General features: G+C 37.7%; 1 protein-coding gene across 1 annotated transcript in view; it reads right to left on the bottom strand.

Moving 5' to 3' along the window:
• Positions 1 to 785: 785 nt before the first annotated feature.
• The window catches only part of LOC128693710 (ubiquitin-associated protein 1), a 57,829-nt gene continuing 46,119 nt past the window's right edge, over positions 786 to 12,495 (bottom strand). The window contains exon 8 of the transcript XR_011392750.1: positions 786 to 2,873. The gene's annotated coding sequence lies outside the window, so the exon portion shown is untranslated. The remainder of the gene's footprint in view (positions 2,874 to 12,495) is intronic.

Here is a 12,495-nt window from a genome sequence, read left to right as displayed (position 1 = left end):
GATACACAACATATCCCTCCAAACTGCCAAACTCCTATTTACTGTAATTATATGCTATGTAAATGTGTTCCATTACATATGTGTATTACATTACATACAATGTCTGAATGTGTACAACTATATTCACATGGGATAAAGCTTATTTTGTAAATAATAGTTAAAATATATTCATGAGGAAGCACTAATGGCATATGGGTCATATGGCACCTGGATAATGGCAAGTAATCAGGTTTGATTAAGAGGAAAGTGCTCCAGTTCCTCAGATCAAGAGCCCTTCACCAACATCAAGGAAACCCCCCTTGAAGGTACAGATCGGTCATCACTAATCCGGCATCATTGGGACCTGTAGTGTGCCGGATTAGTGAGTTTGCTGGATCACAGAGTGCTTAGGTTAGGATACACTTAATTAACCTATCAATAGAGAGACTACTACATCTTCCTAAGTGCTTTCTCCTCCACTGGCTTGCTGCTGCTGTGGATTTACAACCATCTGCACAATTTCTGAGTCAGTATAATGATGAAATTTGAAATTATGCTTGCTGAAATTAGTGCCAGATTACTGATGGAACCGGATAACCGATTGTAGGATTAGTGATGGCCGACCTGTATAATAATTTATACCACATCTGTTGCCTCCCACCAAGGTAAGTGACTAACAATCACCTATAACATAATCTGTGAGAATGTTAAATTCATTATAACATATTTAATAGCAATAATACTTATACAGTAGCAATTATAACATTTATACTCGTACATGCATGTATATATAAAGAACTGTAGTATTTCATTAAATAAAGAGTTTATTTTGTAATTTTTCTGTAGTATATTACAAATGATATACAGGACATTATAGTATGTTACAAGTGATATACTGTAGTGTACATTACAGTACAAGTAATACAGAATACATTATGTAGTGTTCAAAATAGAACTGCAACACATACAGAATGTACATATACATATAATAGGATTGTAACCCAATGTTCTTTTTTTCAGTGATCATTAAGTACATAATGTTCACATCAAAACATTAACTTTTTATGCTTGATTTTAACATTGTGTACTGCCATCAGCATCATACATTGAAGGAGCTACAGATCAACATTCAGTGTACATTGACAGCATATTAAAAGACTTTTAAATAAGTGTTCAATAACATGTACTGTCATGTACATTTATATGTAAACCTTAATAGCCAACAATATGTTTTGTAATTTACTAATAAACGTGCATTCTCCATGGATTGTTTATATTTGAACACCCTGTAGTATATTAAAAGTTATACACAGTACTGTATATTAATATATTACAAGCGATATACAGTACACACATTACAGTATATTACAAGTAATACACTGTACACTGAGGCAACTAAACTGGACAAAACAAAAACAATGTATTTCATTACCAATATCTACAATGTTTTATTAGTACAAACTAAAAAAATAGATATGTGAAATTTTACCCTAAAATTCTTCAAACTTGTTGAATAAGAATTCCACATCAGTACTGTGACCTGTCAACATGTCACATCAGTACTGTGACCTGTCAACATGTCACATCAGTACTGTGACCTGTGTCAACATGTCACATCAGAACTGTGACCTGTATCAACAAATGGATGTACAGCAAAATAAGCAACTTCAAGCCTATGATGGTCCAAGATTTAGAAATTGAAATACCAAGAAATATTTTGAAAAGGAATAATTTCTCTGTAAAGCTGGTGTTCTTCTATTGTCATAGTTAATGCATATATTGAGGTGTATTCAATATACATTGTCTTAAATTAGTTTTAGAACAAATATTAAAACGCTTTTTTTTGACACTATCTGACATTATTCAATGTATTTTCTCTTTACTATTATATTCAAGGAGAAATGCTAAGCTACGAGGACCATAGGGCCTGAGGAATGGAAGGTAATTATGTTTGATCCAAGGAAGGGAAGAGTACCTTCAATTTTTTGGATCAAAAGTTCTTCAGTAGCATCAAAGCACCCTTTGAAGGCTCTCGTTTTGTTCACAATGCAAGAGTTTGAGGTGGCTAGTGTGTCGACCCTCGCATGACACTTAAGGTACCTTGAAGTGGGGTGCCAGTGAAGAGCTCTTGATCCAAAGCACTGGAGCTACCCTTCTCCCTTGGATTAAACCTGGTAACCCATTTCCCTGGCATTGTATGAAGCCTAAGGGTTTAAAGATTCATGAATAATAATAATGACACTTGTGGAGCACATTTGGCAGTGGAAGAACTTACTTAAGCTGAACATAAGCATGAGTGCAATGGCAAAGTATTGTTCATTATATTCACCTGAACTCTCATAAACTGTGTTTGGAATGACACCACAGATAAGAAAGATACAGACTGACAGCCAATTGAAGCATGTACATGTGTGTTCTTTGTGAAGGTGAGTTCAACATTCATACTTGTGTGGTCTTAAAGAAGGCAGGTTAAAAAATTACACAAGACTGTCACCAAGTAAAATTGTCAATTAAAATTGTGTTTCTGAACAATAAATTTCTAGTTGTCAAAATTATTATGTTCATGGGGTAACAATAAAATGATAATTCATACAGTGCCTAGGAGGTAATCAGGTTTGATCCAAGGAAGGGTAGAGCAATTTTAATTCAGTGTCCTTGGATCAAAAACCCTTCACCAGTATCAAGGCACCTCATCCCTCCTTCAAGGGATGTAACACAACCTTCAGCATGTATCACAGAATGAGTGAGGTTCCACTCTATGGCAAGACAGCACTCTGCACTGATAGTTTCAGAACTGTCTTGCCAAGGATTCGAACCACATTTGTTCTATGATATGTTTGCAATCTTTTTCTTTCTCTCATCAAACCGGCCATATCCCACCATGGCAAGGTAGCCTAAAAAGAAAAACGAAAGTTTCTCCTTTTAAATTTAGTAATATATACAAGAGAAGAGGTTGCTAGCCCCTTGCTCCCTTGTTTGCAATTATGTTATTAAAATATTGTGAGCTTTGACACACTGAGATCATCAAGTAGGCTTTAAGAAATGTTTCTATTGATGGCAAGAGATGTGGAAAGTTTATAATACTGTACTGAAGGAATGGATGAGTGAAGGCAGGCAACACTCACACAGAAACAAACATTTAAGAAATAATGAAATAAGTTAGAAGACACAATCTTCAGAGACCTACTAATTAAAATTAATGAATTTTTTTTTTTCCTCCACAAAGAAACACAATGACAAATATAAGTAAATGAAAACTCATATAACCAAGAAAAGTAAAGACTCCATATATTTCTATTCTATATAGTATTATATAAATAATTTTATAAATTTCTGCATGTGTAGCATACAAGTGATAATCCTAAATTTTAATGCAGTGAATGTGTGAATGTGTGTGCATGTATGTATGTATGTATGTATGTATGCTCACTGAATGTGTTTGCATGGGTTCACAGACTCTAGTAATTCATGGTCTCCAGGGCCCTACAATATTTACTGCTGAAATGAATCTAGTGTTTGACTTCACCACCTCTTGAACTGGTTTGTTACACTGACTACCCTGATGCTAAAAAAATGCATTTTATGTAACTCACATCCCTAACTGTCATTATGTTTCTCTCCACTCAAGACTACATACTCACTCTATTTAATCTGAAAATTAAATGTGTCATAACACCTTTTTCCCCTGGCCTTTCTTCATAGCCCATCCTCCCCTCAACACCAGTACCAATATCATTTCAAGCCACTGGCTTGCCCGATTGTGAAGAATATTTATCTTAACCCTTTGACTGTCGCAACCCCCAATCCTGAGGTGTCTCCTGGTGTCGCAAAATTTAAAAAAAAAAAAATTATTTTTCTTATGAAATGATAGAGAAACTTTTCCCGACTGTAATGACACCAAAAAAACGAAATTTGATAGAAAACTGACGGAATTATGCTCTCGCGAATTATTATTATTATAATCAAAAAGAAGTGCTAAGCCACAAGGGCTATACAGCGCTGCAGGGTAGGGAAGGAAGCGAGGGTATTGGATGGCAGAAGGGAGGGGGGATGATCAGCAGGTTACAGAAAACAGCGGGGCAGGGGATAGTACGGGGGTAGAGGGTAGCAAGAGATTGAAGTAGAAAGGGCTGAAGGTATCAGAATTTGTGAAGTAAGTCAGTTGTTGTCAAAAAGTCAATGAGAGAGTCCGGATGAAAGGTGGGTCCATCAGCGAGAAGGGAGGGTAAAGAGAGAGCAGCGGAGCGAAGACGACGACAGAGGTAAATTCTGCGTGCTCGTTGATAAAGTGGGCAGTCCAACAGAATGTGGCTGACTGATAATGGAGCTTGGCAATTCTCACAGAGAGGAGCAAGATGCCTCTCCATGAGATATCCATGAGTAAGACGAGTATGGCCAATGCGAAGACGGGAGAGAGTAGTCTCCCAACCTCGACACTGGTGATAAGAAGACGGCCAGTAACCTATACTCGGTTTAATAGATTGAAGTTTGTTGCCGAGCATAGTAGACCAACGTTGTTGTCAATGGGTGTGAAGGTGGGAAGATATTGCAGCAAAATAGTCCGTAAATGGAATACCTCTATAAGAAACTGGTAGGTCATGTACTGCTGACCGCGCAGCAGTGTCTGCCTGTTCATTGCCCTGTACGTCAACATGACCAGGGACCCAACAAAAAACAATATCTTTATGCTTGGTAAAGATGCGGTGTAGCCAAAGTTGGATACGGAGGACTAAGGGGTGAGGTGTATCAAATTTTTGTATAGCCTGTAAAGCACTAAGGGAGTCTGAGACAACCACAAATGATGACACAGCGCCTGCACAGGCAATAGCGAAGTCATCAACATAGAGTGATGACCAAATATTTGATGGAAGACTAGAGGCCAAATCATTAATAGCAAGGAGAAAAAGTGTTGTGCTCAGAACACATCCCTGGGGGACACCTTCAGCTTGGATAAAGTCCGGGGAGAGCACATTATTAACCCGAACACGGAAATGCCTGTCAGTTAAGAAGTTCTTAAGGAAGGATGGTAGATTGCCTCGAAGGCCTAAGGAGTGGGCTTGGGCTAAAATATTATACCTCCAAGTTGTGTCATATGCCTTCTCAAGGTCAAAAAATATGGCAATAACTGAGTGGTTATTCGCAAAGGCATTACGAACATACGTATCCAAGCGTAGTAAGGGGTCTATGGTAGAACGTCCCTTACGAAAGCCATATTGACGAGTGGAGAGACTGTTGTGTCTCTAAATACCACACTAAACGTCTATTTACTAGGCGTTCCATTACTTTGCAAACTGCACTGGTAAGAGCAATGGGACGATAGTGGGAGGTTTCATGTCCTGTAGTGCCTGGTTTGCGGAAAGGGAGAACAATGGCGGATTTCCACAGCTGTGGAAGAACTCCTTGTGACCAAATAAGATTGTAAAGGCGTAATAGGACTGCAAGGGCTGACTGATGTAAATGTTGTAGCATACGAATATGAATGTCGTCGGGCCCAGCTGCTGATGATCGACAAGCTGAGAGTGTTGCCTCCAGTTCTTGAAGTGTAAAAGGCACATTATACTGTTCTTCTCTGAGAGAAGGAAAGTCCAAGGGTGCTAACTCTCTGGCAGACTTTGAGGAAAGAAATGAGGGGCATAGATGGAGTCCCTGAGAAATACGGACCAGATGATTGCCAATTTCATTGGCAACATCTAGTGGGTTTGCTATATCAACACCGGCAACCCGCAGAACAGGAGCCGGGTCAGGAGAATATTTACCACTCAGTTTTCGTACTTTTTTCCAGACTGCACTCATAGAGGAAGCAGAGGTGATGGTGGAGACATAATCTCGCCAGCAAGTGCGTTTAGCATCACGGATGACACGGCGAGCGATCGCACGCTTCTGTTTAAAATCAAGGAGTCGCTCTGTGGTTCTATTGTACCGGTACCTGCCCCATGCAGCGCGTTTCAAACGTACTGCATGAGCACAAGCAGGAGACCACCAAGGCACGCATTTCTGAGAATGCCTGCCCGAAGTTTGGGGTATAGAATGAGAAGCTGCGGTGAAAACGGAGGACGAGAAGAGGTGTAAAAGCTCATCGATGGAGGACGAAGAAGGAACCTCTTTAAAAACAGTTAGGTGTGAGTAAAGGTTCCAATTTGCCCGATTAAATTGCCAGCGTGGGGTGCGAAGAGGTGGCGAATATGAAGGGGAAGTAAGAATGATTGGGAAATGATCACTGTCATGTAAGTCCGGGAGAACAGACCAAGTGAAGTCTAATGCGGAGGAGGAAGAGCAGACTGAGAGATTGATGCGAGAGAGTATGAGTCCGAGGATCAAAATGGGTGTGAGTACCTGTATTTAAAACATGGAGGGGGTGGGTGGCAAGAAAAGCCTCTAACTGAATTCCACGGGAATCACAGTGAGACCCCCCAGAGGAAATGGTGGGCATTAAACTCACCAAGTAACAGAATCGGTGGCGGTAATGACGAAACAAGGAAGGCAATATCCGGAATAGATAATGCCCAAGGTGAGAGATATAAAGAACAGAGCGTATACCACCTATGTAAGTGGATATGGGCTACTGTGTAATGCAGCGAAGTATGAACAAATAGCTGATGGTACGGAATATCAGTGCGTAGAAGAAGGGCACTTTCATTAAAGGTCCCATCAGGAAAAGGATCTGAAGAATACAATAAATTATAGCCTGAGATGTGAGAAATAACAGCAGAGTGTAATTTTGGTTCCTGTAAGCAAACACCAACAGGGGCAAACTGGGAGAGTAACATCTGAAGCTCACCCCATGCTCTCGCGAAGTTAGCGACCTCGGCGCTGTTTACAAATCGGTGATTTCGCGCACTTTGAGCCCTATTTTCGGCTAATTCCATTGTTCCAGTCGCCCAAACTCATAGCTATTTCTTTAGAACTCCATTTTTTCTATCGATTGAGTACAAGAAACTGCCCATTTACCGATTTCAACTACCTAATAATGTGGTCAGAAATTTGCAATTTGGCCAATTTCACGAAAACTAAAATATGACAATTTCAAAATAAGGTCCAGAATGAACAATGCAGACATTCCTGGCTCTAAAATAACATTTTCTTTGCTCATCAGTCATGTCTCCAGGCCCCTCTGATATTACTCTTGCTTTCTATTTTGAATTTTTATTCAAACAAAAAATAGAAGACTTACTATTATGCAGACTACTGCAATACTGTAATAATTGTATAAATAACATCAATCCATTCATGACTGCATATTAGAATGGCTAGTTGGACATTTATTGGACAATGGCATCATTTGTTTACTTTTGAACATTGGCAAAAATCAAACATTTCCCCTACTTTGAGCTCCATTTCTAGGTTCTTTTTATAGTAAAATCAATCAAAATCACCTCTATTTCTATAATATGTTTTCCATTCTATCAAATGAGATCAAGAAAACGAGAATACAACCATAAATACTATACGAAAATAGACCACAATTCGGCATTTTAATTAAAAAAAAAAACGGTCGGAGTTTTTTTTTTCTCATTATGCACTGTGTGCTCCAGGATTTTTTTTATATGGTGCACACTGACCACACAGACCCATTCTCTCACATGTGGGCCTACCAGCTTTCTCCTGCTAGATTTGAAGCCGCTAGAATTTGTAAGTATATATACATCAAACACGGTACCTCGTAAGACGTATATATACAGCCGCGACAGTCAAAGGGTTAAGGGTGTAGTTAGTGGATTTGAATAGGTGGGGAATGATGGTCAGAGAGAAAATAATGGGAGGGGTAAAGGGTGGGATACAGTTGTCTGGTAAGATTAAACAGAAGTGAATGTGATGGATTGAGTAGAGGGATGCTGAAAGGACATAATGGGGGACATGTCTCTATGTCTTGTCATCTTCCTGTGGTTCTGTCCAATGTTCCTGGTTGGTGAACTGACTGAATCATGTTTATCTATTCTTTCATATCTTTTATAACCCTGTATGTGATTATCATATCTATTTTTCCTATCAACCAATAAGGACATCTTTTATTTTCTGCCTTTCTTCCTAGCTCAAATGTTGTAACTCTGATGGCTGTTTTATAGCATATCTCTGGACCTTTTGAATTTTATCTACATGTATAACTATATAAAGAACCCTAATTGTAAAGATACATTCTGTAATAATATAAATAAAAATATATCACTTTAATGTTACTGGAGGTGACAAATTGGAACATTCTCTGGCAGGTTCATACTACTGTACAAACCTAGGTGGGCCTAGATGGTTCCACCATGATTTTTTCAAAGAACAAGCAATATGGAAAGATCAATGATCTATTCACTTCAATATTATAATAACCGTTACTCAGAATGCTAAGTCAACAAACATTGCCGATCAAAACATTTTACATAAGTGATCAACACTCATGAATGATATAGTAGTTAAAGGTGTATTTAGTATGATGTTCCTAGGCTGGTTCTCTATAACACACTGAATGTCACTCCTTTACGTACTGTCAACTTCTGCTCTAAAATGGAAAAAATTAAAATATTCTCTGCAGAATTATTAGTTAGAAACCAATGAAAGATAGATTTAAAAATAATTTTATAAATGTACAATACATACACCTACCATCCGACTTATGGCCTGCTCGACATACGACCACTCGACTTACGACCGTGTTTTTTATGTCAAATTTCTGGGAAATAAACAACTATTTGTGTTGTACACAGTGTTTATCCTAAACCTTACAGTATAAAATACAGTACTAACAGCATAAAAAGTAAAGTAAAACATGAAATATCAAAATAAAACAATAAAATAAAGTCATTACAAAAATGTGATGTTGATATTCAGTAGTAAAGTTCGACTTACGTCCATTTTGACTTACGACCAGTTGGTTGGAACCGAGCTCGGTCGTAAGTCGGATGGTAGGTGTATATGAAAAACAAAACACTTATACTAAACTAATTGTTTACTATTTTGATTCTTATTTGATCTGCCATACAAAAATTGGACAAAAAATCCTTGTAAAGTATTCTGATCTTGAGACATCTGAAAATCTTATATGATATAAAGATTAAATGTAAATATTACTCTAACCTAAAATGATTGTTAATAGTACAAACATCATGAATATTGTCATGAGTATATTGCTTGTTACCTCCTGTTGGTGTACCTTTCTCTAACTCCCTGTTGTAGTCCCCCTGTTGTTGTACCTCCCTTGTTGTTGTACCTCCCTTGTTGTTGTACCTCCCAGCAGATTCCCTTGATCTTTTACCTCCCTAGAGATTTCCCTGTGGTTGTAACTTTCTATAGCTCCCTTTGTTATTGTACCTCTTGTAGACCCCTTTCCACCTCCCAGAAGCTTCCCTTGTTGTTGTACCTCCCTACAGATTCCCCCTATTTTTATACTTCCCTGTAGATCCCTTTGTTGTACCTCCCTATAGCTTCCCTTGTTCTAACTTGTGTAACTTCCCTTCTTATTGTATCACCCCCCCCTTCCTTGTAGGTCTTCTTGTTGTACCCCCCTTCCTTCTAGCTCTTCTTCTTGTACTTCACTAAAGAGTTCCATCTTGTTGTACCACACTTTAATTCCTTGTTGTTGTACCATCCTGGAAATCTCTATCATTGTACCATGCAGTTCCCTGTATTGTACCTCCCTCCCTGTAGTTTTCCCTACTGTTGTACTTCATTATAACTTTCCTTGTTACTGAACCTCCTCCTACAACTTCACTACTTTAATTATCAATAAGCTTTTTTTCTAGAGATGATATTACTCTTATGAATTATATGCTACTGGAATAAATGGAAAATTTATTGTCTACTAAAGTTTAGTTTTATACAAAAACTAGAATAAAAGCTACAACAATCTTAGTAAATTTTGGGTTTATATATATTCCACATAATGCAGTATTAGACAATGAATATACCAAAGATGATAAAAATTCTATCTAGGGATATAACAAAATTTATTACAATGGTGTGGTTAAAAAACAAAAACAAAAAATTATGTACATTCTAATGTAGAATAAATATTTTCAACCTGTCCTGAAAGAAGACATTGTTGTTGTTATTATATTCCTATGAGACTACCAAATCAGGGTCATATGGTGCCTACAGAATGGGAATGGTGGGAGTTTAAGTAGGTTCAATCAGGGAAAGGGGAGCTTAGCTCCAATCTCTTGGATCAAGTGCCCTTGAGCATCATCAAGACACCACTACTCTTGAAGGACACTGCTAAATCTCAACCATCAATGTTATCATGGACTACAATATATCCTCTCAATATCTCACACTAAACATTTCCACTCTGGTATTAAAACCATTTTTCCTACAAAACATGAATACTTTTAAGCAAAATTAAAAATATCGCTATATAAAAAAAGTTGTATTAAAATTCTTGACATGGAGTAAAGCTGGCAAGAAGAGCAAATTCAATAAAGCCAGAATGAGAGAGCAACCTGGGCAGCACAAGCCAGCTCTGTTGACAATCACCCTTGTCTCTCACACTAAATACTTTACATATTTAGTCAGAGCTCATAATGTAAATAATCATGGCCCACAAAAAGGCTTTTATAAAGGCTCATTTCTTGCTTTTTATACATGCTTATGTCAATATAAACATTTCAGTACATATATCAATATACTCTACAGCTTCATGGAGATATACAGTATATACATTAGTAGGTGGCATTGTGTGTGTACTTTGTGACTTGCTTCAAGAAAGTCTGTGCCAAGAGATCAGGTCCTCAGGGTCTGTGCCAGGAGACCAGGTCCTCAGGGTCTGTGCTAAGAGACCAAGTCTCCAGGGTCTGTGCTAAGAGACCAGGTCCCCAGGGTCTGTGCCAAGAGACCAGGTCCCCAGGGTCTGTGCCAAGAGACCAGGTCTCCAGGGTCTGTGCCAAGAGACCAGGTCCCCAGGGTCCATGCTAAGAGACCAGGTCCCCAGGGTCTGTGCTAAGAGACCAGGTCTCTAGGATTGTCACTAATTTACCAATGCAAATTTTTTATCAATTCCTGTCTAAGAAATGAACTTAAATGTTTTGTCCTTTCATAATTCACTCAATAAAACAAATTTCTTGGAGTTTCTATTCTCAGCAATGGTATTAATGTTTGTTGTTGGATTCCACTCTAGATGGAATCATAATATACCAAACAGATCTCTGAGAGTGACAAACATCACTGTTTTTATACAAACATTTCCTGGATTGTCAATTCTGAGATCAAATGCTTGTCACAAGACAGATTCCAAAACTATTGAGCATTTTACATCAACACTTGTAATATTCTTTCTTACTATTTAAGAATTATAATAACAGTTTATAAATAAATGTCCTTTTAGCTGTGCACTTCATATATAGTCTATCCATTTTATTGTGTCTGAGTCATCATATATATTGTCAAAACCATATTTGCCTGTACTGCATTTGCAAATGCACCCAAAAATATTAGCATGTACAGTGTGTGTGTGTTATATATATATATATATATATATATATATATATATATATATATATATACAGTGGACCCCCGCTTAACGATCACCTCCAAATGCGACCAATTATGTAAGTGTATTTATGTAAGTGCGTTTGTACGTGTATGTTTGGGGGTCTGAAATGGACTAATCTACTTCACAATATTCCTTATGGGAAAAAATTCGGTCAGTACTGGCACCTGAACATACTACTGGAATGAAAAAAGTTAGTTAACCGGGGGTCCACTGTATATATATATATATATATTTATATATATATATTTATATATATACATATATACATTTTTTTTTTCAACAAGTTGGCCGTCTCCCACCGAGGCAGGGTGACCCAAAAAAGAAAGAAAATCCCCAAAAAGAAAATACTTTCATCATCATTCAACACTTTCACCACACTCACACATTATCACTGTTTTTGCAGAGGTGCTCAGAATACAACAGTTTAGAAGCATATACATATAAAGACACACAACATATCCCTCCAAACTGCCAATATCCCAAACCCCTCCTTTAAAGTGCAGGCATTGTACTTCCCATTTCCAGGACTCAAGTCCGACTATATGAAAATAACCGGTTTCCCTGAATCCCTTCACTAAATATTACCCTGCTCACACTCCAACAGATCATCAGGTCCCAAGTACCATTCGTCTCCATTCACTCCTATCTAACACGCACACGCATGCTTGCTGGAAGTCCAAGGCCCTCCCCCACAAAACCTCCTTTACCCCCTCTCTCCAATCCTTTCTAGGACGACCCCTACCCCGCCTTCCTTCCCCAATAGATTTATATTATTATTATTATTATTATCACACTGGCCGATTCCCACCAAGGCAGGGTGGCCCGAAAAAGAAAAACTTTCACCATCATTCACTCCATCACTGTCTTACCAGAAGGGTGCTTTACACTACAGTTTTTAAACTGCAACATTTACACCCCTCCTTCATATAATATATATATATATATATATATATATATATATATATATATATATATATATATATATATATATATATATATATATATATATAATAATGTGTATATATATATATATATATATATAT

This window comes from Cherax quadricarinatus, chromosome 34 (genome assembly GCF_038502225.1).
Source record: "Cherax quadricarinatus isolate ZL_2023a chromosome 34, ASM3850222v1, whole genome shotgun sequence".
Taxonomy (NCBI): domain Eukaryota; kingdom Metazoa; phylum Arthropoda; class Malacostraca; order Decapoda; family Parastacidae; genus Cherax; species Cherax quadricarinatus.
The sequence above is the reverse complement of the archived record's forward strand: the minus strand, read 5'-3'. Positions and strand labels throughout refer to the sequence as shown.